Genomic DNA, 22421 nt, shown 5'->3' with positions numbered 1-22421 from the left:
GAGACGCCAGAGATGAAGCTGAAGGCCTGCCATGGATGCCGGAGGACTAGGTAAGTATAGAAAAAGGGTTGGGGGGGAAGAAGTAAAAAAAAAAAAAAAAAAAAAAAACACACCACAGTTTTTGGAATAATTTGGATAATTGATATGCGGATACGGGATACTCAACCTCTACCAGTTCAATAGAATGGGCAAACCAAAATATGCATATCACCTATAGAGAAGATGCTGTAGGGTGCATTGCTAGACAGACATATACAATTTATCCATAGAAGGATGAATGAGACTTAAGCTGGCCATACACCTGAACAATGGGCACATGAGCCCCACAGTTTTGACAGATCATGTGCACAATGCGCGGTCCCATGAGTCAAGAGTTCGGCCCTCAGATCAGACCTGCTGCACGTCTGATCCGTCGGTTTCCATCGCGTTCGTTAGTAGATCGTATGTGCTTTTAAAGCTTGTTCGACCTCACTTACGACCAGGTCATAAGCAGGTCGTTCTTGTATTAAACTGGCCATACATCAGATTAACCCTTAAGTGCCAACGTTGCAGTGTGCGATCCTCAAAAGATCCGCTAAAAATGCCAGCACCGTTAACAGCGACTGTTCTTTAAGTATAAATAAAACCACAGCCCAGTCAATTAACTAAAGTTTAATCAAATATTGCACCCAAAAAACAGAACAGTCGGTGTGAGTGGCGCTGGTATTTTTAAACCGGTATTTTGAGGATCTCGCATAGCAACATTGGCACTTAAAGGGTAAATAAAACGTTTGCTTGGCAATTTTCACACCTATTTTGACAAATTCCCTTGGCACTCAAAGGGTTAATACACCTGCCAGGAGTTCTTGGTACATCGATAAATAAAGCACCAGACATGACTGGCAAGATTAATGCAGCTACAATGATTATATCTAATACAACCTTTTGCAAACTGAGACTCATACCCCTTTCACATCGCACTTTTAAAACGGTATATTGCCGGGTTTTTTTTTCCATTTTAAAACGTTTAAGGCTGCAATGTGAAAGTGCCAGAGTTGATTTACCGGTTAAAGTTAACCAGTATTTCAACACGGTTAAAAAGCAGAGTCCTACACGTTTTAAAGCCTTTTTTTGGCAGTTTAAACAGCTCTATTTCAATGGCTTGAAACGTGTCCCTTGGGGGTTAAACGGGTTGAATGTTTGAATGGTATTAAATGATTTTTAAAACGGTTTTCACCTGCAATGTGAAAGGTCTCAAGGCTCAGACCCGTTTTAAAGTCCCATTAAAGAATACCATGTCATTACCCATTTCTGCAATGTGAAAGCAGTATCAGGCTCCCTATTATTATCACACCATCCCCATCAGCAGCACGTGATGTTGTTTATGGAGAAAATACATTTACAGACATAAGTGGTGGAGCTATCAGCCACAATACACAACTTTTCTTAAAAGGAAACTGCATATCTATCTGATTGCCAACAGAGATAGCCAGCAATCATCTTTATACAGTATACACCTCTATTTACTGCCGCCGTAATGTCAACTCAACCTAATGAAGTAATGAGAAGCACCTGAAGACTCGTTATCATTCTGATAACCAGCCAGTAAAATAAGTTCATACTGGGGACAAACTATTACCTCTGATCACTTCTCAAGGTTTACGATAAATCATAAGACACCCAGCAGATAATGAGTGGTGTGACTGGGCTGTGTTTACCTCAAGTGATCAAACAGCCAGCTTCTAATAGGGCCTACACACGGAGCAATGTCAGGGCATTTTCTAAGCAATCTGAGTGTGTAGGAGCCATAGTGATGCATGGCCCGCCGATTAATATCCAGCATGCTGAATAAATCTAGTTATATCGCCGGTCAGGGCCAGTGTTCTCAGCAGAGAACATTGTCCCTGACAGATCGCTCAGCACACATTACTGGCGCATCCCATCTTAGTAAATTTCCCCCAAAGAGAGTTGACCAGAGCAGGACAGGCTACCTGGCTTTTTATCTGGTACTTTTTTAATATTGCGGGACTTCATTCAGTCAATGAAAATCAGAATACAAGTGTGCCTGTTTGTGGTGCCACCCTTTGGACAATCCCTACTAGTCATGACCTATGCTTGCTGATATTCCTTAAGTGGGCGGCCCTTCACCTCAGAAGCCTGGCGTTGTCACATTGCAGCCGTGCAACCACCATTGCAGATAATGTTGAAGGACCCATCCAATCTGAACTGTTCCGAGTTAGTACTTGGCTGAACGGGTTACCAATTTATTTGAACTTAAACTGGATTTAGTATGTACAAGCTAACTGAATTCTGAATTTGTCACTGCTAGTCCTGGTCAGTGCTCTACTATCCCACACAGGAGCATTGATGGTGTACACGTGGAGTCAGGAACATTGGAGGTGGACATGAAAGTCCCTTTAAATAGATATGAAATGCTGGATATTACTAGCAAAATGGTTAGATAGTGGAACAAAATGTTAGAACGGAATGTTCTAGAACAGAATAACATGGCAAAACATTTGTCTTCAATGAAGAGTATAGAACTTGATGCAAAAGTGGCAAGCTTGTCATTGAAAGACCTTGGAAAGCTCATTAATAATCAATTTGCACAGGGTATGGGGGTTATCTTAGTACTTTAAGGAATTCACTTGTTACATTTATAGTATTGGTACCATATTAGAAACATAATAGATTTTAAATTCTATAAAGAAAACATTTATGCCAAACCAGCTGATAACTAACTTAGTAAAAAATTGAAAATCTGTTAAAAAAAAGGCAAAAAACAAAAAACGGAAGGGGGGGGGGGGGTGACCCACGTAGCCATCCAGGTCACTGTAGCTGTAAACATTGCATGAATATAGGAAGTGAAAAAGCTGTAGCAGACATTACCAGATTCCTGTACATTTGATTAGAAGGAAAACAGAACAGCAAACAAACCTGGCACTGTAACAATCAAACTACTATATGTTATTTTAATAATAGAGACCCATTAACGGATTTTAAACTGCAGAAAGCCAACAGGATACTATGTAACCAACAGATTATATGCTGAATAACATTTGCACAAAAAGGAAAATTGCAAAATGACACATCTACCACTTGAGGAAACAGCAGGTTTCCAGCAGAAGTGCATCCTCAGCAGCATCACACAGAAGATAGTGAAAACAGAAATAGGTATTTGTGCATTAGCAGGGCGCCCATTACGTAGTTTACATAGTGGTGTATTCAGAATACCAATACAGCACTATGCTGGCTACGTAAACTACGTAAGTGGCTCTGGAGCCCTAAAAATATGCAATGCTTAATATCCCTATATCCATGTCATACGCTCGCCACACTTTATAAAGTCAACTCCACGCCGACATAGATACTGGGGGTAGGACGTGGATAGTGGGGGTAAAATGGCTGGTCTAAATTTACCCTCCTCCGGCCCAGGCACCGCATCGATCACCGCTGACTCACGCTGGGATCCATGGTGACTCCCCCGCAGTCGCATTCAATCCCCCTGCTCCGGCATGCCACGGACGCTTACGCAATTAGTGTAGTGCCGCTGGGGGAGCAGGGAAACCATGTGATGCGCCACCAGCGGCACTACGCTGAATTACGTACAGCATCCGCTGAGAGTGCCGGAGGAGGGGGACTGAACGCTGCCGCCGGGGAGTCATCAGGGATCGTCGCCCGGAGGAGGGCAAGTATAAACCACACCACCCTGCGCCCAGTGCTGCCTCCTGTATTATCACGGCGCCGGCTACGCTGACAACGTAGCTTAGCCTACATTGAAAACGTAGCATAGCCGGGCGCCCTGATAATACACAAGTACCCAGAAATACAATAAAAGTACTTCCTCATCTTTACGGCCACCGCTATGTCAGTTACGATAGCCACTACTTAACCGATACGTAAGGATTTTCGGCTAAGAAGTACCCTGTCCTCCTGTGTCCATGCCACCATCTATTACCGTTAGTAAAACTGTGGCGAGTGAAGCAGAGCGAGCCACCGAGCCCGAAGCGTGGAGAGCGAAGCGAGCCCGCGAGGGGACAAAGGTGCTATGTAAGTTCCGTAGGCGTAAACTACAATACTAGTATAAGAGCTGAAAATTACTGTTCAACCTTATCTAAAATAGTAAGCCTCTACATGGGCTACATAATAATGAAACCATCACATCAATAAACAATTTGTAGTAGTTTATGGAATACAGAGTAGTCATGGAGAGAGATAAAATATTTTTCTTCATTTTTAGCCTACAAATGACAAGAGGACACGGATAGCCCCATACAACCTCTTAGAAGTGTAATTGTTTCTTGGAGAAAACAGCCTACTGTATGTGTAAAGCAGAGAATGGCTGCTGGTCTCAGTACACAGGATCCCCCATTCATTCATTCATTCACAGCGTGTGCCATAGGAAGCGAGTGGGTGCTCAGAATGGACACGTGTTTTTCAGTAGATACCTGGCTGAGGAAGGCAGCAGTATCCGGGCATGAGCCGTGATCACTGATGATGTGGGACGGATGGCGTGATGATGGTGTGCCCGCTCCCCGGCATATAGATGGGCGCTCTCCCAGTTCGATCCCTGGCTTTAACTGTGAATCTGATCCATCTCTTCCTGCTCCTGTAATATAAAGGCTAAGCACCGCTGGTGACTCACCGAGCCGCTCTGCACCCAGCCTATCCGCTCTATGGTAGACAGTGGGCAATGTAACAAGAATGTGATGCGATCCCGATTAGTCACCGATGCGCATGCGCACTCACTTCAACGCGATTGGTGTTAACGCCTGTGCTGTGCAGGTACGCAATTAGCGTAGTGGCAGCTGCATCCTTAAAAAGGGGTCATATATCATATATATCAGGTCATGTTTCCAGAACATCAGCAAAGATAGGGGATCTTGATTTCTTTTTTTCTGCATGAGCTACATCAGGGAATCCATTGTACTACTGTAGTCTGTAGACATTCTCATATCAGTCTGTAAGGCGTGATCCCCAATGCTTGTTTGATGATACCGACATGAAGGATAACTAATAAACAAAATATAATATATAAAAGCAAAAATGTGTAAATCTGTCCTTCTGTCTTTCTATGCAAATCCACAGTTTACAAGTGACGATCGTCAAATTTTTCATACGGGCATATTAAAACACGGCCGTGGCAACTCAAAAATTTCCAAATCGAAATGAATTACTGTTTTTTATTAATTAAAACCCACAATTAACTATATTAAAAAAATGGACGTATTTGTGTATTTTTCAGCATAATTCTGGAATGCCTGAAGCAATTTACATCAAACTTGGTACACACATTACTTACAATCTGGAAAAAAATTGTGTGGGGGTAAGACAAACCTAGCACTTCCGTGGGGGGTCCCGTGGGCAAAAAACGGGTCAGGCCACTACATAAAGTGGTTCAGGGGAGCAAGGTATGGCAAATTTGCATAACACAGAGGAGCTAGAGGACATTGGTTCAGATTAGGTACATGGCCACTTAGACCCCCAATCATGACCCCAACGGGGTCCGGTCACTACACAAAGTGGGTCAGGAAACCAACATATTGCAAAGTTGCATAACCTAGAGGCGGTATAAGACATTGATTGGGTCCACATTAGGTTCACAGCCACTAACACCCACAATCCAGACACCACCGGGGTAATGGGGGCCCAAAGTTGGTAAGGGAAGCAACATATGGCAAAGTTGCATAACATAGAGGGGGTAGAGGACATTGATTGGGTCCAGATTAGGTTCACAGCCACTAACACCTGCAATCGCGACACCGCCGGGGGCCCAAAAATTGGTTCGCCACTACACAAAATGGGTCAGGGTGCAAGATATGGCAGAATTGTATAATATAAAGGGCGTAGAGGACATGGGGTTTAAGAAACAAAAATGTGCTCAGATCTGGGAGCCCAGCACAGACAGGGATATGCCGGTAACACCATGGGCAAGGTGAGCGGTTAAGCTTAAAAGAAAAGATGGATAAAGTGCAAGTAATGCTAATTGTACAACCACACCCAGGCAACGGCAGGTACCTCAGCTAGTGATCTCTTAAAATTAGGAAACTGTGGATTCTGGACCTTGTGATAAGTGTAAGAAAATATAAATATCTCTTCTTTAGTAAACTGGAGAAAAGATATTTAGCTTCATCTCCAGAAATCATAATTATTATTATTTATTATCATTTTCCTAATGTTACGAGATAATTATGGGGAATCCACGGCCATTTTTTTACAAAATACGCATTGATTCGACACTCCAGTTGTATTCCGACTGCCAATGTGTATTGAATTTCAACTGACGAACTGACGTTGGAAACAGCCATAATCCATACAGGATAGTCTGTATCTATCTGGAGAAAATGGTTTTCTAAAAATATTCTCCCTTCCTTTGACTACAAGAATCACCTGGTGTCTTCATCTGAAAGGATCTCTATAACTTTTACTAAAATAATATTCATATTTATGAAATCATTTACACATATATAGAGAGAGAGAGAGATCGGTGTCAGCCCGGCACTCGTCTGCTGCTGCTGGTGCCTTCCTGGGAGATGGATAGGAGTCGGCTTGGAACAAAGGCGGCACTCGGCGGACTTGGTGAAATAAATTTTAATCACAAAAGGTGTCTCCAACGTTTCGGAGCAAACGTGTCGAAAACGTTGGAGACACCTTTTGTGATTAAAATTTATTTCACCAAGTCCGCCGAGTGCCGCCTTTGTTCCAAGCCGACTCCGACTGCCTGGGGAGACTGCAGAATCTCTGTGTGAGAAACAAGCTACCTTATACAAGGTGTAACAAGATTCCAAGATGGCGGCGCGAGCAGATCGCGAGGCCCAGCGTCTCCGTTTATATGGCTGTATATTGATCTACCTTATTGTCCAGGGGCTGTTGGAGGGGGTGGATGCCGCCCGACTGGTATATGCGCCGGCCGAGTTACTCCGCATCGGTGGGAGGTGGACGGAGAGCGGCATGAGCGGCGTCTGCAGCAGCAGCACAGCGGTGGGGATGACGATAGACGCTCCCTGGCGTGACCCGGCGGTTGCTATGGAGCCGGAGGACACGCATTCTGTCGGGCAGAGCGGCAGACGGAGGGGGCGGCGGGACAGGAGGCAGCGGAGGGGGAAGAGAGGGGGACTACGTGAGAGGCTGAGACAAGCACCCTCTCGGCTTCCACTTCCCACAATATTCCTGGCTAATGTGAGGTCCCTGGTGAATAAAATGGAGGAACTGCAACTCAATATCAGGCACAGTATGAGATTCTCTGACTGCAATGTTACCATCTTCACAGAGTCATGGTTGAATGATGGCATACCAGACAGTGCTATTATGTTGCCTGACCGTTGTGTTATAAGGGCTGATAGAATCTCTGCTGATGCTGGGAAATCCAGAGGAGGTGGGCTATGCATTTACATCAATAATGCTTGGTGCAAGGACTTTGTCATAACAGAGAGACATTGCTCAGCTGACCTAGAATTCCTCATGATAAAGTGCAGACCCTTTTATCTGCCCCGGGAGTTTACCTCTATTTTTATCACAGCAGTGTACATTCCCCCAGATGCTACGGCAAATGTGGCCATGGAGGGCTTGTATAAATCCATCAATAAACATATGTCTGCCAATCCAGAGGCGGCGTTCATAGCCGCTGGGGATTTTAATCATACAAATTTAAAATCTGTTCTGCCAAAGTTTTACCAGCATGTCTCTTGTAAAACAAGAGGAGACAGAACCCTGGATCATGTATACACTAATATCCGTGATGCATATAAAGTGGCTGCCCTCCCCCATCTGGGGCATTCGGACCATTTATCTTTATTTCTCTCCCCGAAGTATAGTTCTTTACGGCATAAGACGGAACCTACCGTTAAGAACATCAAAGTTTGGCCTGCGGGAGCTGATGCATTATTGCAGGAGAAGTTTGGACTTACTAACTGGGGTTCATTTAGATCGTATGAATCTGGGGGGTCTGATGTAATTTCTAAACCTGTATGCTTCCTCTGTGCTTGATTATATTAACGTTACCACAGATAGTGTTACTACCTGGAAAAAGATCACGGTATACCCGAACGAGAAGCCATGGATGAATAGGGAGGTTCGGCTTCTGTTACGGGCACGGAATGTTGCCTTTAAGAATGAGGATGCTGAAGCTTATGGCATAGCTAGGGCAAACTTGAGGAAAGGCATCATCCGGGCTAAGCGTTCTTATAAATTAAAGCTGGAGGATAATCTGGAAAAAGCTGATACCCGCCGTTTATGGCAGGGCATCCGGGGTATTAGTAATTACAAAGCTGACAAGGCTAGTATATCCCTTCATCTAGATGTCTCCTCACTAAATGAGTTGAACCAATTCTACGCTCGGTTCGATAGAGACAATAGTGAAAGGGTAACTAGAATGCCTCCCCTTGGCCAATCTCTTGTATTAACATCTGCAGAGGTTTTCGCTGGTCTCGGTCAAATCAATGCGAACAAGTCGGCGGGACCTGATGGCATACCGGGACGAGTGCTGAGAGCTTGCGCTGAGCAGCTGACGGGGGTTTTTACAGACATTTTTAATATGTCTTTGTCCGCATCAGCTGTTCCTGCTTGCTTTAAAAGTACCGCTATCATCCCGTTGCCAAAAAATCCCAGGCCAATGAGCTCGAATGATTACCGAACAGTGGCTCTTACACCGATAGTCATGAAGTGCTTTGAAAGGTTGGTGTTAGTTCATCTAAAGGCTGGTCTCCCCCCGTCTTTGGATCCATTCCAGTTTGCATATCGCAGCAATAGAAGTATTGATGACGCAGTTTCTCTGTTAATCCATACTGTACTCTCACACCTAGAGAATAACAATACCTACGCCCGACTGTTGTTTGTCGACTTCAGTTCGGCGTTTAATACGGTAATACCATCTAGACTAGTTTCAAAACTGGTGGATCTAGGGATTAACGGTCCATTATGTAACTGGATAGGGGATTTCTTAAGCGATAGGCCTCAAGTAGTCAGGGTAGGTACAGTGAGCTCTGATTCGATTAGTCTGAACACGGGAGTGCCGCAAGGCTGTGTACTGAGCCCGTTTCCATATTCTATTTTTACATCTGACTGCAAGGCGGTCTACAATTCTAATACCATTATTAAATTTGCAGACGATACGACATTGATTGGGCTAATTGATAACAATAATGAAATAGCATATAGGAATGAGATCCAGCATCTGGCGGATTGGTGCGGAGTAAATAATCTCTTCCTTAATGCTAGCAAGACCAAGGAGATTGTAGTAGATTTTCGTAAGAAAAAATCTACCCCAATCATGCCAATACAAATCAATGGAGCATGGGTGGAACGTGTTTCCAGTTTTAAATTTTTAGGAACTCAGATTTCTGAGGACCTAACCTGGTCTACTAATATTAAATGCTTAGTGAAAAAGGCTCATCAACGCCTTTTTTTCCTTAGAATGTTGAAAAAACATCAACTGTCACATCATATTCTGTTACATTTTTATCGATGTGCAGTTGAGAGCATATTGACCAGCTGCATTTCTGTTTGGTATGGAAATTGCACCACTGCAGAAAAGAAACTTATACAGAGGGTGATTAAAACGGCCTAACGTATAATGAGCACTACACTCCCGTCTGTTGAGGAGATTCAGAATAAACGCTGCTTACGTAGAGCGCACAATATTTTAAAAGACCCAACTCATCCAGCAAACGGATTATTTGTATTACTACCGTCAGGTAGGCGGTTTAGATGCCTACGGAATAGGACGACTAGGTTGAAGAATAGCTTTTTCCCAAGGGCTATTGTTAATTTAAATAGGGATCGTAGCTTGGGTGGGGGGTTACTGGGTTTTTAGTATTCATTGTATAAATTGTATGGACTTCTGGTTTTTTATAATATGGCTGTATACGGTTAGATGCTAAATTGAATTTTGTTGTCCTAAATTAGGATAATGACAATAAAGTTGTATCTAATCTAATCTAATATATATAATGTTCTGGTCATTTCTATTATTATCGCTAAATGTATACTTTCTCTAATGATTATTCTCTTTTACGTAGTATAATGGGGTCTGTAACAGCAATTAGTTTAACCACATTATGTTCTCTGCCAATTTGAGAGTGGGTTTTATCGTGTACCTGTATTTCTATCGTAAAACCTACCATGCCTCTTCTTTATTTGCTTTTTGGAATATGTTTAATAATAATTCCAGATTATTTTCATAATTTTTCAATATGCTTGATTAATAAATTCCAAGATAAAAATAGATGTCAAGTTTCTTTCCTTAACTCTGGTCCAGCGCGCACCATGCTGTCAGCTTGTTAGACAACAAGGAGCATGTCTGAGAAAAGTCTGAGTAATTAAGAGCTAGGGCAATACATGAGATCCTGCTGACCTCAGATGGACAACAGCTGCGGCAGTCAGGTGTAGTGACTAGATTTCAAGTGTGGCACCAAACCCCTGAACATGAGGTTGGGTTTTACTGAGGATGAAATGATTGGTTTCCGCACCGCTGCTATGGGGCTCACAATTGAAAGGGGGTCCAACCCATACTTGCCTACCCTCCCAGAATGGCCAGAAGGGCCAAGAACCGAAAAAGGGTCCCCTCCCAGAATCCTGGGAAGGTAGGCAAGTCTCCTGCATCGATCCCGCAGCACCCACAACTCCCTTCCCTGCTGCACCAAATACTGGATTTCCTTTGATAAAGCTGCAGGACGCAGTGAAACGCGTTAGGTGATCTGCTACCCCTATCCCAGCCTCAGGACCTTGTTGTGAGATCTACTCCATTGTGGACATTCATCCAATTTCTGTTCATCTGGATATCACATTATAAGGCGGACACCGTGCTCCCAGATACCACTGGTTACCAACATCCATACCAGTGAGGCCGTCCCTGGGTCACGGAAGCCATACTCCCACATTTCTGGAACTTCATTTGGTCACATCGCCACAGTTACATCCCTCTGGTGTTGGAGACGTTTTCCATCTGTCTCACACCTCATCACAGAGGCCGACTCCATCTAGCGATCACTGACCCCTCCAGCTGCACGACAAACAGCCGCATTCATCGTGAGGACTCATCCAGCCCCCATCACAAATTGTTCTATAAGGATCCAGAACTTCCAATTGGTAAAGTGCACTTACCTGTTTTTCCACAAATTAAGTGACTACAATATTTGCTCACTAATACATGTCCTTTGAGGCGGGATATCCTTTATTAACTTTATTTCCGTTAATTCCAGTTTACTTTTATTCCCCACCTTCTCAATTTTAATTAGTTTTATTATGGTTTTTTGTTCATGACTGTACTATTATATTGTGTATATATGCATTTTTAAACCAGTAAAAAGATTTATACCTTTGTAAACAAAATTTTGTTTCCACTCATTGATCTAAGCGCTGCCTAAACTCGCCCTGAGCGAGTATTCCTTCCTTTTTTGCACCAGTGAGGAGTGACTACCCTCACACCTAGGCAGCAGCTTATATTGTAGGATCAGCTCATTGTCAAAGCGCCTGAATATTCCCAGTGAATATTTTTCTTTGCTTTTTGGAATATGTTTAATAATAATTCCAGATTATTTTCATAATTTTTCAATATGCTTGATTAATAAATTCGGTACTGTTTACCTAGCACGGCGCCCACGATCTTGATCGTGGGCATCGTGAGGTAAAAAATCGCGTCGGTCGCGTCGTATGCGGGCTAAAGATGCCCGGACGCGACGCGACCGACGCGATGTCCACGATTTCCCCATTGAAAACCATGTTAAACATGGACATCGCGTCGGTCGCGTCGCGGCCGGCCATAAATGTGCACACGATGGCCGCGACGCGATGCCCACGATTTGCCATAGGAATCAATGTTAAAAGGCCCGATGGACACGATTTTCATGTTAAATGGCTGAATGGACCCGATTTTACCATAGGAAACAATGTTAAATGGGCCTTAGAGCCCAAATAGTTACCCTGAACTCTGAAATGGCCCCCCCAATTGTTTACGCCACCCCACGATCAACGTCAACCCGAAGCGTGGCGAGCGCAGCGAGCCCGCGAGGGGCGGCGGTACGCGTCCTCCGACCTTTTCATACCCACACTATCCACGTCGGCGTGGAGTTGAGAATAGAATAGTGTGGCGAGCGCAGCGAGCCACCGAGCCCGAAGCGTGGCGAGCGCAGCGAGCCCCGCGAGGGGACGCGGATACCTTCACAGGTAAACGCGTCCCTTCGCGGGCTTCACAGGTGTCCGCGTCGCCATGGACACCTGTGAAGCCCGCGAGGGGACGCGTATAGCTGTGAAGGTATCCGCGCCCCCTCGCGGGGCTCGCTGCGCTCGCCACGCTTCGGGCTCGGTGGCTCGCTGCGCTCGCCACACTATTCTATTCTCAACTCCAAGCCGACGTGGATAGTGGGGGTATGAAAAGGTCGGAGGACGCGTACCGCCGCCCCTCGCGGGCTCGCTGCGCTCGCCACGCTTCGGGTTGACGTTGATCGTGGGGTGGCGTAAACAATTGGGGGGGCCATTTCAGAGTTCAGGGTAACTATTTGGGCTCTAAGGCCCATTTAACATTGTTTCCTATGGCCACATCGGGTCCATTGAGGCATTTAACAGTAAAATCGTGTCCATCGGGCCTTTTAACATTGATTCCTATGGCAAATCGGGAGCATCGCGTCGCGGGCATCGCGGGTACATTTATGGCCGGCCGCGACGCGACCGTCGCGATTTCCATGTTTAACATGGGTTTCAATGGGAAATCGCGGGCATCGCATCGGTCGCGTCGCGGCCAGACATAAATGTACCCGCGATGCCCGCGATGGGCGCCGTGCTAGGTAAAGAGTACCATAAATTCCAAGATAAAAATAGATGTCAAGTTTCTTTCCTTAACTCTGGTCCAGCGCGCACCATGCTGTCAGCTTGTTAGACAACAAGGAGCATGTCTGAGAAAAGTCTGAGTAATTAAGAGCTAGGGCAATACATGAGATCCTGCTGACCTCAGATGGACAACAGCTGCGGCAGTCAGGTGTAGTGACTAGATTTCAAGTGTGGCACCAAACCCCTGAACATGAGGTTGGGTTTTACTGAGGATGAAATGATTGGTTTCCGCACCGCTGCTATGGGGCCCACAATTGAAAGGGGGTCCAACCCATACTTGCCTACCCTCCCAGAATGGTCAGAAGGGCCAAGAACCGAAAAAGGGTCCCCTCCCAGAATCCTGGGAAGGTAGGCAAGTCTCCTGCATCGATCCCGCAGCACCCACAACTCCCTTCCCTGCTGCACCAAATACTGGATTTCTCGTGTCAGAGGTGAGGGGGCCTCCCCCATTCCACGGACCCGCTAATTGCCAAGTTTGACTGGAAAAGGGATGTATCTTGTTGACATCAGCCCCCCTGACAATAGTATCTGGTCTCCTCTTCAGGCTTCTCCAGGAAAGGAGAAAAGTAAAGTAGGCAAGTATGGCCCAACCTTCCCTATCAAAGTAATATTTGTTACATACATTTTTCACCATTGGTTGTTCCATAGTGGCCCTTACAAACTTTTGCTATGGGACCTACAAATATCTAGTTACGCCACTGGTTCATTCATATAAATAATTTTACATTTTTAGTTCCTTTTTTTTTAAGGGCAAGCCAATTTTGCACTTGTCTGGCTCATATATCCTGATCCAATGGGCCTGATTCAGACCTGTTAGCAAGGCTGCAATTTTTGCAGATGGACAAAACCATGCTGCACTGCAGGTGGGGCAGATGTAACATGTGCAGAGAGAGTTAGATTTAGGCGAGGTGTGTTCAAACTGAAACCTAAATTGCAGAGTAAAAATAAAGCAGCCAGTATTTACCATGCACAGAAACAATATAACTCCACCAAATCTACCTCTCTCTGCACATGTTACATCTGCCCCACCTGAAGTGCAGCATGGTTTTGTCCATCTGCAAAAATTGCAGCCTTGCTAACAGGTCTCAACCAGACCCAGTGTGTATTATTGCACCGTTTTCACTGCTAGGCAAATTCCCGGGTCAAGCATATCAACCCGGTAATTTGCCTTTCAACATGGGTTTTTTTTTTTTTGCAGTGTGAATGGGTCAACACGGGTCTAAATTTCTGAGTCCCCATCCCAGCTTTTTACCCGGGTTAGAGACCTGGGTATGCTGACCCGGGTTGACCCTTCAAACTGAAAAAAACCTGTGTTGAATGGCAAATTACCAGGTAGAACTGCTTCACTGGGGAATTGGCCTAGCAGTGAGAACAGGGGTCTGGCGCTGCAGTCCCCGGCATATAAAAGCCAGGTAGTTCACACTTGCAGTGTGAACACGGTATAATTGTGACCTGGTCACCTGAGCCAGCCCCACCTCCATCCACTATGACTACAGCCTGTTTCCCTCTTGTTTGGCCTTCCCTGTTTATAGACAATTAGTCATTACTACAATTATACATTGCAGCGTGGATTTTATTCTAGAAGTGTTTGTCAATTTAAATGTGTAGTCTCTGTGATATATAATGGAACAGTGGAGTTATAGCTTCTTGCCAGATCATTAGTGTACATTATTGTCATTTACAATAGCATGAATAAATCCAGCATGAACATAATTTATACCTGTGTTGTATGCAGGAATGAGTAATGCCAGGATGCACGTGGACAGAGTTACTCATATTTAATCACATTTATCTGCCTGTCGGAGGAGGGGGTTTTGTAATGAGGTAGGCACAAGCAGAGACTGTAGGACATGGGTCTTCAAACTGCGGCCCTCCAGATGTTGTGAAACTACAAATCCCAGCATGCCTTGCCACAGCTTTGCTATAAGGGAGTGTTAAAACTGTGTCAAGGCATGCTGGGATTTGTAGTTTCACAACATCTAAAGGGCCACAGTTTGAAGAACCATGCTGTAGGAAGTTGGGAAACAAATATATATAGGGTGCGGTTCTCAAGAGAAAGATAATGTCGTCATATTCTAAACTGTGCTATGGGAAAATTTAAAGCGCTAGGGACAGGTGTACTGTGCCGCGTACAGATGGCTGCCTTCTGGTAGAGGGATGCCGCCCTCACTTTGGGGGTAAAAAGGAAAAAAGAACCAGTGGGCGCTTCTGTACGCTAAAACAATTTATTACACAAAAACACAATATATACACACAAAATTGTGTTGCCGCAGATAAATGTCAGTCAGGCGGCGGGCTAGTATTGTTAGTGAAGTGCCCTGCAGGTCCTCAACTGCTGATCCTCCTCTATGGACTTCTCAAGACGCATTTCGCAGCGCTCAGGCTGCTTTGTCAATTTTAGCCCTAAAATTGACAAAGCAGCCTGAGCGCTGCGAAACGCGTCTTGAGGAGTCCATAGAGGAGGATCAGCAGTTGAGGACCTGCAGGGCACTTCACTAACAATACTAGCCCGCCGCCTGACTGACATTTTTCTGCGGCAACCAGGTCCCCACTGCGCATACAGACAGCCGGCTGGGAAGTGAGTCCAGCAGCCGCTGTCTGCACCAGAGGTCTGCGCTGCACACGCCAGCACATGGAAGTGCTGGGCTGTTCCTAACCCAGTGGAGCACCGTCCATCCTAGCCCAAAGTCGGGCCGACGGCTGGTGCAGCACCCAGAGAAAGGGTTCAGTTAACACCAGGCACTTGGCTCGGTACATCCATCAGGCCAATTCACAGATGCCCTCATGATCGGAGGAGACAGCACCAAGCACCAATAAGGAGTTTTGCTATATATACGGTGTGTATCCGTCCTGGAAGCCCTGATCTCACTTGGAAAGACTTATAATATCTTGCCCACAGCAAATTTGTGCGAGACTGAAACATCTGTCCACACCTGGCAATTTATCCATCCAATCAGGAACTGGTAACTATTGGTTACTTCTCATGCAAATGCAGTGAAATGGCTTTTTTATAATCTTTTTATTGAAGTATTGCATGCATGCAAACCATTGTCTTTTAGTATAATTTTGTGTGTATATATTGTGTTTTTGTGTTATTTGTGTAATAAATTGTTTTAGCGTACAGAAGGCGCCCACTGGTTCTTTTTTCATATTCTAAACTGTGCTATAAACAAAGCAACACAAGCCACTATTAGTCCATGTGCACAATATCAATCCTGTGTTTTTCTATTGTACAGATTAACTAAGGACAGGTAGAAAGTCAAGTAGTTTCTAAGAAGAGATTGGTGCATACTTACCTACCCTCCCTGAATGGCTGGGAGGCTCCTGAAAATCAGGCTCCCCATGAAGGTGGGCAAGTCTCCCCCATGCTCCCCAAAGCCCCCACACCACCCAGAGCTGCTGAAACAAATATCCCGGAATTATGCAGACCCGTGAATCACTGAGTATGTGTGGAACTGGGGGGATGGTGCTTTGTGACATCAGCCTTGCCCCCACCCCCGATGTGCAGCATTGGTTCTCCTCTCCAGGCTTCTCCCAGAGAGGCAACTTTAAAAGTCGGTAAGTATGGGTTGGTGTAATGGGGTATATTTACTAAAGAGCAGATTTATAGAAGGGGAGTTGTTGTCCATAGCAACCAATTAGATTCTAGCTATTATCATCTAAAAGGTGCTAGTACAAATGTTAAGTATAAAAGGTTGCTATGGGTCACAACTTATCTTTATATAAACCTGCATTTTAGTAAATATACACATGTATGTGCGTGTGTGCGTGTACACACATATATGGACACACATGGAAAGTCGTGGCTGTCATTCAATTGCTGTTAGACGCCGCCCCGGGCGTCGCCGCCGTCCTAGTACTTCAGCAGCGTCTGTGCTGCTAGGACGGCGGCCATCTTCCTGGGACGCGTCACTGGGAGGCTTCGGGGACGTTGCTAGGCAACGCCCCGAATTTCCGCCGCGGCCGTCTCTGCAGGGGGAAGACTCTGCAGGACGGACCGGATGTGACGTCACTCAAGGGGGCGGCAGATTCAAAATATAAGCCGGCGTCTCTCTCAGACAGACGCCGGTTATAGCGTTCTTTCCGCCTGTGTCAGATCGTGTTCCTGGTCCTGGTTTCTGTCGGAAGCCCTCCTGTTGTTCCCCGCCTGTCCTGCCGTGCCTGGTGTTGTCCTGCCTTGCCTGGGATTCAGCTAGTGTGCCCCGCTGTTACACTCTTCACCTTAAGAGATCTGCAAGTGCTTGTCTGGGACTCCGTCATCTTCCCAGATAAGTCAGGGGTTACCCTGTGTTTCTCCTTACGCAGTTTGGCATTCTTTGTTACTGGGCATCTTCCTCAGTATCATTACCATTTCTCTTTATAAGATCTTTATTAGCATTGTTGCCATTTCTTTATATAACATCTCATTAGCATTGTTGCCATTTCTTTATATAACATCTCTCTTGCATTGTTGCCAGTCAGTGTCACCTGCTCAGCCTTATTGCTTCCCTGGGGTTCTGGGAGTTCCCCGGTTCAGGGGTTTAGTTAGGTTGTCCCCTTGCTCTCTTGCTGGCCTGGTCTTTTCCTAAGACCTGCCTGTAGCGGAGTGGGGCGGACCTAATTCGCCCTTCAGCCGAGACGGGCCCAGGTGAAGCCACGTCCGTCGATTCCAGGCAGAGGCAACAGAGTTAGGCTGCCGGGGATACTCCCAGAAACCTTACAATTGCTAAGTGCAGGTAGCCTCCTGACGCAGAAACAGAAGGAAACAGAACACAAATAAACAAAGCATCAAATATATTCTTCAGGTATCACCAACTTGTAAAAAAAAATGTCCTAAATAGCAAACCAGTACGTTCAGCTCATCATACATCACTTATGTGCCTGCATCATGTCATAATCAAGTCACCATCACCATAGAAACAGTCAGAATACTAGATGAGTAAACATGTATATGTATATAAAAATACAGATTAATTATTTTCATTTGCACAATAACTGCTATAAAAATGTCTTATATATATATAGCATGATAATAATAGTAATCGGAGGTATACACGTGAATGATTTTATTTACAATCCAACCAGCTTCATAATTTTCAGAGTGACTGTTAAAAACATCAGATTCTAATTAATTATTCTAAATTTCCTGACCGATGGATTACCGGTCCTAAAACCATTATGTAGGGTGTGTTGAGTCATTGGGCCTTATTCTAGTTCAATCTTTCTGACAAAATCCTTCTTAGATGGACAAAACCATGTGCACTGCAGGGGGCAGATGTAAAATGTGCAGAGAGAATTAGATTTGGGTGAGTTATTTTGTTTCTGTGCAGGGTAAATACTGGCTGCTTTATTTTTACACTGCAATATAGATCTCACTTTGAAGTAAAACCCCACCCAAATCTAATTCTCTCTGCACATGTTACATCTGCCCCACCTGCAGTGCACATGGTTTTGTCCATCCAAGAAGGATTTTGTCAGAAAGAGTGAACTAGAATAAGGCCCATTGTTTCAGAGAAATGTTGTGAAATGTTAATTATGGTCTCTCTAACTCTGCCTTCTATAGGTATGTACAGTTGCGAAATGGTAGCTACACAGTTGATTTGTGATTTCCATGTTAACCTGGGGACCTTTCCTGGAAAAACACATCTGTGACAATATTTGTATATTCTTTATATGGTGTATTATTTACGTGATTATCTGTTGAAAATGGAAGTCAGGAGAGGCACGAGCTGTCCTACAGGTAGAATTCTGTACTGTATGTTTTGTCACTTGCTGTGAGATTGTGCTGCAATGTTCTGATTTTGAAAATTGTTTCCAGACTGGGAATTCTCCCACTCGGCCTCCAGAGTTGTCTATTTGTACTTTCCTCGAATGAGTCCCTTAACATGTATCATCATATAATGAATTACACTGGCAAAGCTTATAATCACATGTACTGCACTTGTTTGTTTAAATACCAGATTCCTTAAAGATACACCCAGAACAATAAGAAGTGCTTAGATGTTAGCAGGGAAAATCCCCATTAATAGCACAGTACTGTGGCACAACATGAACTGGAGGGCACTACAATGGGTCATTGTAACGTGGAGGGCACTATTATTTTAAATAATAAGAACTGGTACACTTTATTGTGGAAATCTATGATATGGACTTTATGATATGCACTGTAATGTGGTATAATTTGAAGTAGAGGGCTCTCTAATGGGGCACTGTATGAACCGGGTCACTGGTAATGCGGCATAATATGAACTGGGGACAATTCATGTCATATGGCAGTCGTACCGGTGGTCTTTCGTATGTATTCACATCACAGAATTGAGCACCCAGAGAAGGGTCCTGATAGCAATAGATAGAGTTACTGTACATGATTCCACAATAGAGACAAGCAAGACTGTACATGGCATGGCAATAGCCATACATTCATTTTTGGGAGGGTGACAAACATAATTCACATTTTAACAAAATAATTGTTCAATCTTACATAAAGTTGACCAGAAAACGTTGGAGCCCTGAATAACAAAGGAAGAAACATCCCATGGACTAATAAGTTAATAAAATGTAACTTGTAGGCTTCAGGGGGGGAAGTGCATTCTTTGGCAAAAGTCTATAGCTGTACATCATAACAAGAACAGTACAGTACAGCTACTGGGATGAATGATGGCAGGAGCATAATGCTATGGGAAGCTTCAGATGTTGGAAAAACTAGTCAATATTGAATGCAAAATGTGTGTAGCAAGCTTTAACCAAACCTTAGAGGTACTCATAACACATATTACATTTTTGAGGGCTTGCTTAGAGGTTTAAAGGACTTGGAGTTCTTTAAACAGTAAAGATTATTCTGTACGCCAACAAATTGTTATTGATCTGATTGCCTGCCATTCTGAGCCCATAAAAACATTGCTAAAAGGGTAAAGAACTTCCTCATGTGAGGGAGCTTTTTTTTTTTTACTAAATAAAACAGCCAAATGTTGTATTTAAATGTACAGTATGGGCTCCTGCTTGAGAACTACTTTGCTTTTAATGTTGGATCAACGATGCTAGGAGATATATATATATATATATATATATATATATATATATATATGTTTATTTGAAATACTTACCTGTGTTTTCTCAGCCTCAGTAGATGTCCACCTCTGTGACCTACATATACCTAGGTTACTGCATATCTCATCTACCACTCAGTCCCCTTACGTTTCTTGCCATGCCTGTGATTATATCTTGTGCGTTTGTATTTATGTTTTCACACTATGTGTCCGTGCCTCACTGTCCCTTACTCCCTTTATTCACTGGGGTTTATGTTTTATAGGTTTCTGTCGGGTCCCGGGCTGGTTACAGCGATTTCTCCCCCGCTGTAGTTGCTAAGCAACGCACAACGCTGGGGGAATACCGGATGTGGTCACTAGACCTCACCACTCCAGAGAGGACGCCTAACAGGAAGTGCTGTGCGGCGATGAACGAGCGACAGGAGGAGTCTGACGGACACCAGCCCTGGCGTCCAGGTATATATGTGAGTACACTCAGTGGCGGAACTTGTGAGTTGTGGGCCCAGGTGCAAAAGTACAATTTGGGCCCCACAACAGTGGGTGACAGAGGTACAAGCTGCTGGTCTAGGCAGTAGTGGGCCCCTTAGTCCTCAGGGGCCCCGGTGCAATGCACCTGCTGCACCAATGGTAGTTCCGCCTCTGGGTACACTACTTATTGTTATTTGTTCTTATCTTGATAACGGAATAAACCACCGAAACGTTGATACAGATCAGTGTGTCTGTCATCTCTTTTTTGCAAGTCCGAGCGTGTGCCACTTTTTGCCCTACTTCTACTTGTCCCCCTAGTGCAGCACCCCGGCACCGTATCTTCTTCATTGGAGTGCCCTCACCCTGTCACTTATATATATATATATAAATATATATATATATTTGGAGGTGGCGGCCTGGCACTTGGTGAAGAAATGATGCAGAATAGAGGAAACACTCCACGGAAACTTTTCAAAGGTTATATTAGGAAAAAACACACCAACGTTTCGGAGCCGTTTCAAACGGAAATTAGAATTACAGTGACAAGAAGGAACATCATTGTAATATTGTTAGGTAGCAGGTTGGTGAAAAGAAAAATGGTCATAAATATAAATCTCCCTCAGATAAGATAGAACTATTGGTTCTCAAAGTCGATCCTCAGAACCTCAAAAAGTTCATGTCACCTGTTGATCATTTAATTGACAGCTGATAATACATATGTGTCCAGCTATATACGGCATTAACTAGTATGGTGTTTCCCAACCACCTGTCCTAACAGATGCCATTTTTCCTCATGTAGATGGGCACAAGAGTATTACCAGCTGTCTCAACTGAAAGGTCCACAGGTGTCCTATAAAACATGAACCGGTAAGGTCCTGATGACCAGGGGTTAAATGGGGGGGGGGAGGGGCAGGTAGAACTAAGTTGTAATGGAGAGGTGAAACTAGCTTAACCTCCACCATACCTCCCAACTTTTGAAGTTCTGCAGGCGGGACGATGCTCCTGCGCGCCGGAGGCCTAATTTGGGGCGTGGCCTATACTCGCGGCTCTTCCACGAGGCCACGCCCCCATTTTGCCGCTATGGGGGCATGACCCAGAGGCTCTGTGAGCCTCTAGCCATGCCCCCAGTCCCCTGGCTGCGGGAATAGACGCTGTGCGCATGCGCACAGCATTTATTCCCCGCTGCTTAGCAGCTGACAGGGGGGACTCCCAACAGCCCCCCCACACCGCGGGACACTGCCGCCCGCGGGTGGGACATCGGGACAGGCCCTGACAATAGGGACTGTCCCGATAAAATCGGGACTGTTGGGAGGTATGCTCCACCTTGGTCCTGTACATTCATTCTAACAGAAAAGCACTATAGTTTGCAGGGGTACCAAAAACTCTACCACTGGCCCTGGATCTGCCTATTAGGGGAGGGGTAGGAATGAGGTGGCTGATGGAAAGGAGTCCCACCGCCTCTCCAGGACCACTTTAAGTCCTGCTGATGACTAATGTGTGAGGACCACTGAGATATATAATCTTAGTTCACCTTTAATATGTTCCATATGCTTTAGCAAAACCAAAGGCAGATAAGATCTCTTTAGACATGTGAACAGAGAAATGTATTCACTGTCTCATACATAAGTATGACTGGAACATACCATAGATCCTGCCTCCCTAAATCCTGTTAATAGCAATTTCCTCGCTTTGTGCTGCAATAATGAATGATTCAGTGATTTGTAATGCCCTATATTTTCTGCTCCCTTTGCTTATATAACATAGGGCCTGATTCAAACCTGTTTGCTAGGCTGCATATGTTCGCATCCCTGGCTGTCTGAACGCACCCCCCTCTGTCACACGAAGTCCCCGCATTTGAATTCCCCTCAGATGCGGCCGCACGGGTGAAATATCATTTGACGGTCATCAACCATCAAATTATTTTTTTTCCCATTCACAAATAAAAGTCAGTCTAGGCAGACTATTATTTCTGACTAGAGATGGCAAATGTGATAATCGCGGAACAAATTTGTTCTCAAAATGGACAAAACCAAGTGCACTGCAGGTGGGGCCAATGTAACATGTGCAGAGAGTTAGATTTGGGTGGGTTATTTTGTTTATGTGCATGGTAAATACTGTCTGTTTTTT

At 44.6% G+C, this 22421-nt stretch overlaps 1 protein-coding gene across 1 annotated transcript in view; it reads right to left on the bottom strand.

The window, feature by feature from the left end:
- SOAT1 (sterol O-acyltransferase 1) overlaps positions 1-4683 on the bottom strand; it is a 36594-nt gene extending 31911 nt beyond the window's left edge. Inside the window, exon 1 of the mRNA XM_083157156.1 lies at positions 4428-4683. The gene's annotated coding sequence lies outside the window, so the exon portion shown is untranslated. The remainder of the gene's footprint in view (positions 1-4427) is intronic.
- Positions 4684-22421: the final 17738 nt, after the last annotated feature.

Source organism: Crinia signifera, chromosome 8, assembly GCF_055691185.1.
Source record: "Crinia signifera chromosome 8, ASM5569118v1, whole genome shotgun sequence".
NCBI classification, from domain to species: domain Eukaryota; kingdom Metazoa; phylum Chordata; class Amphibia; order Anura; family Myobatrachidae; genus Crinia; species Crinia signifera.
Note: the sequence above shows the minus strand (reverse complement) of the source record. Positions and strands in the feature narration are given on the sequence as shown.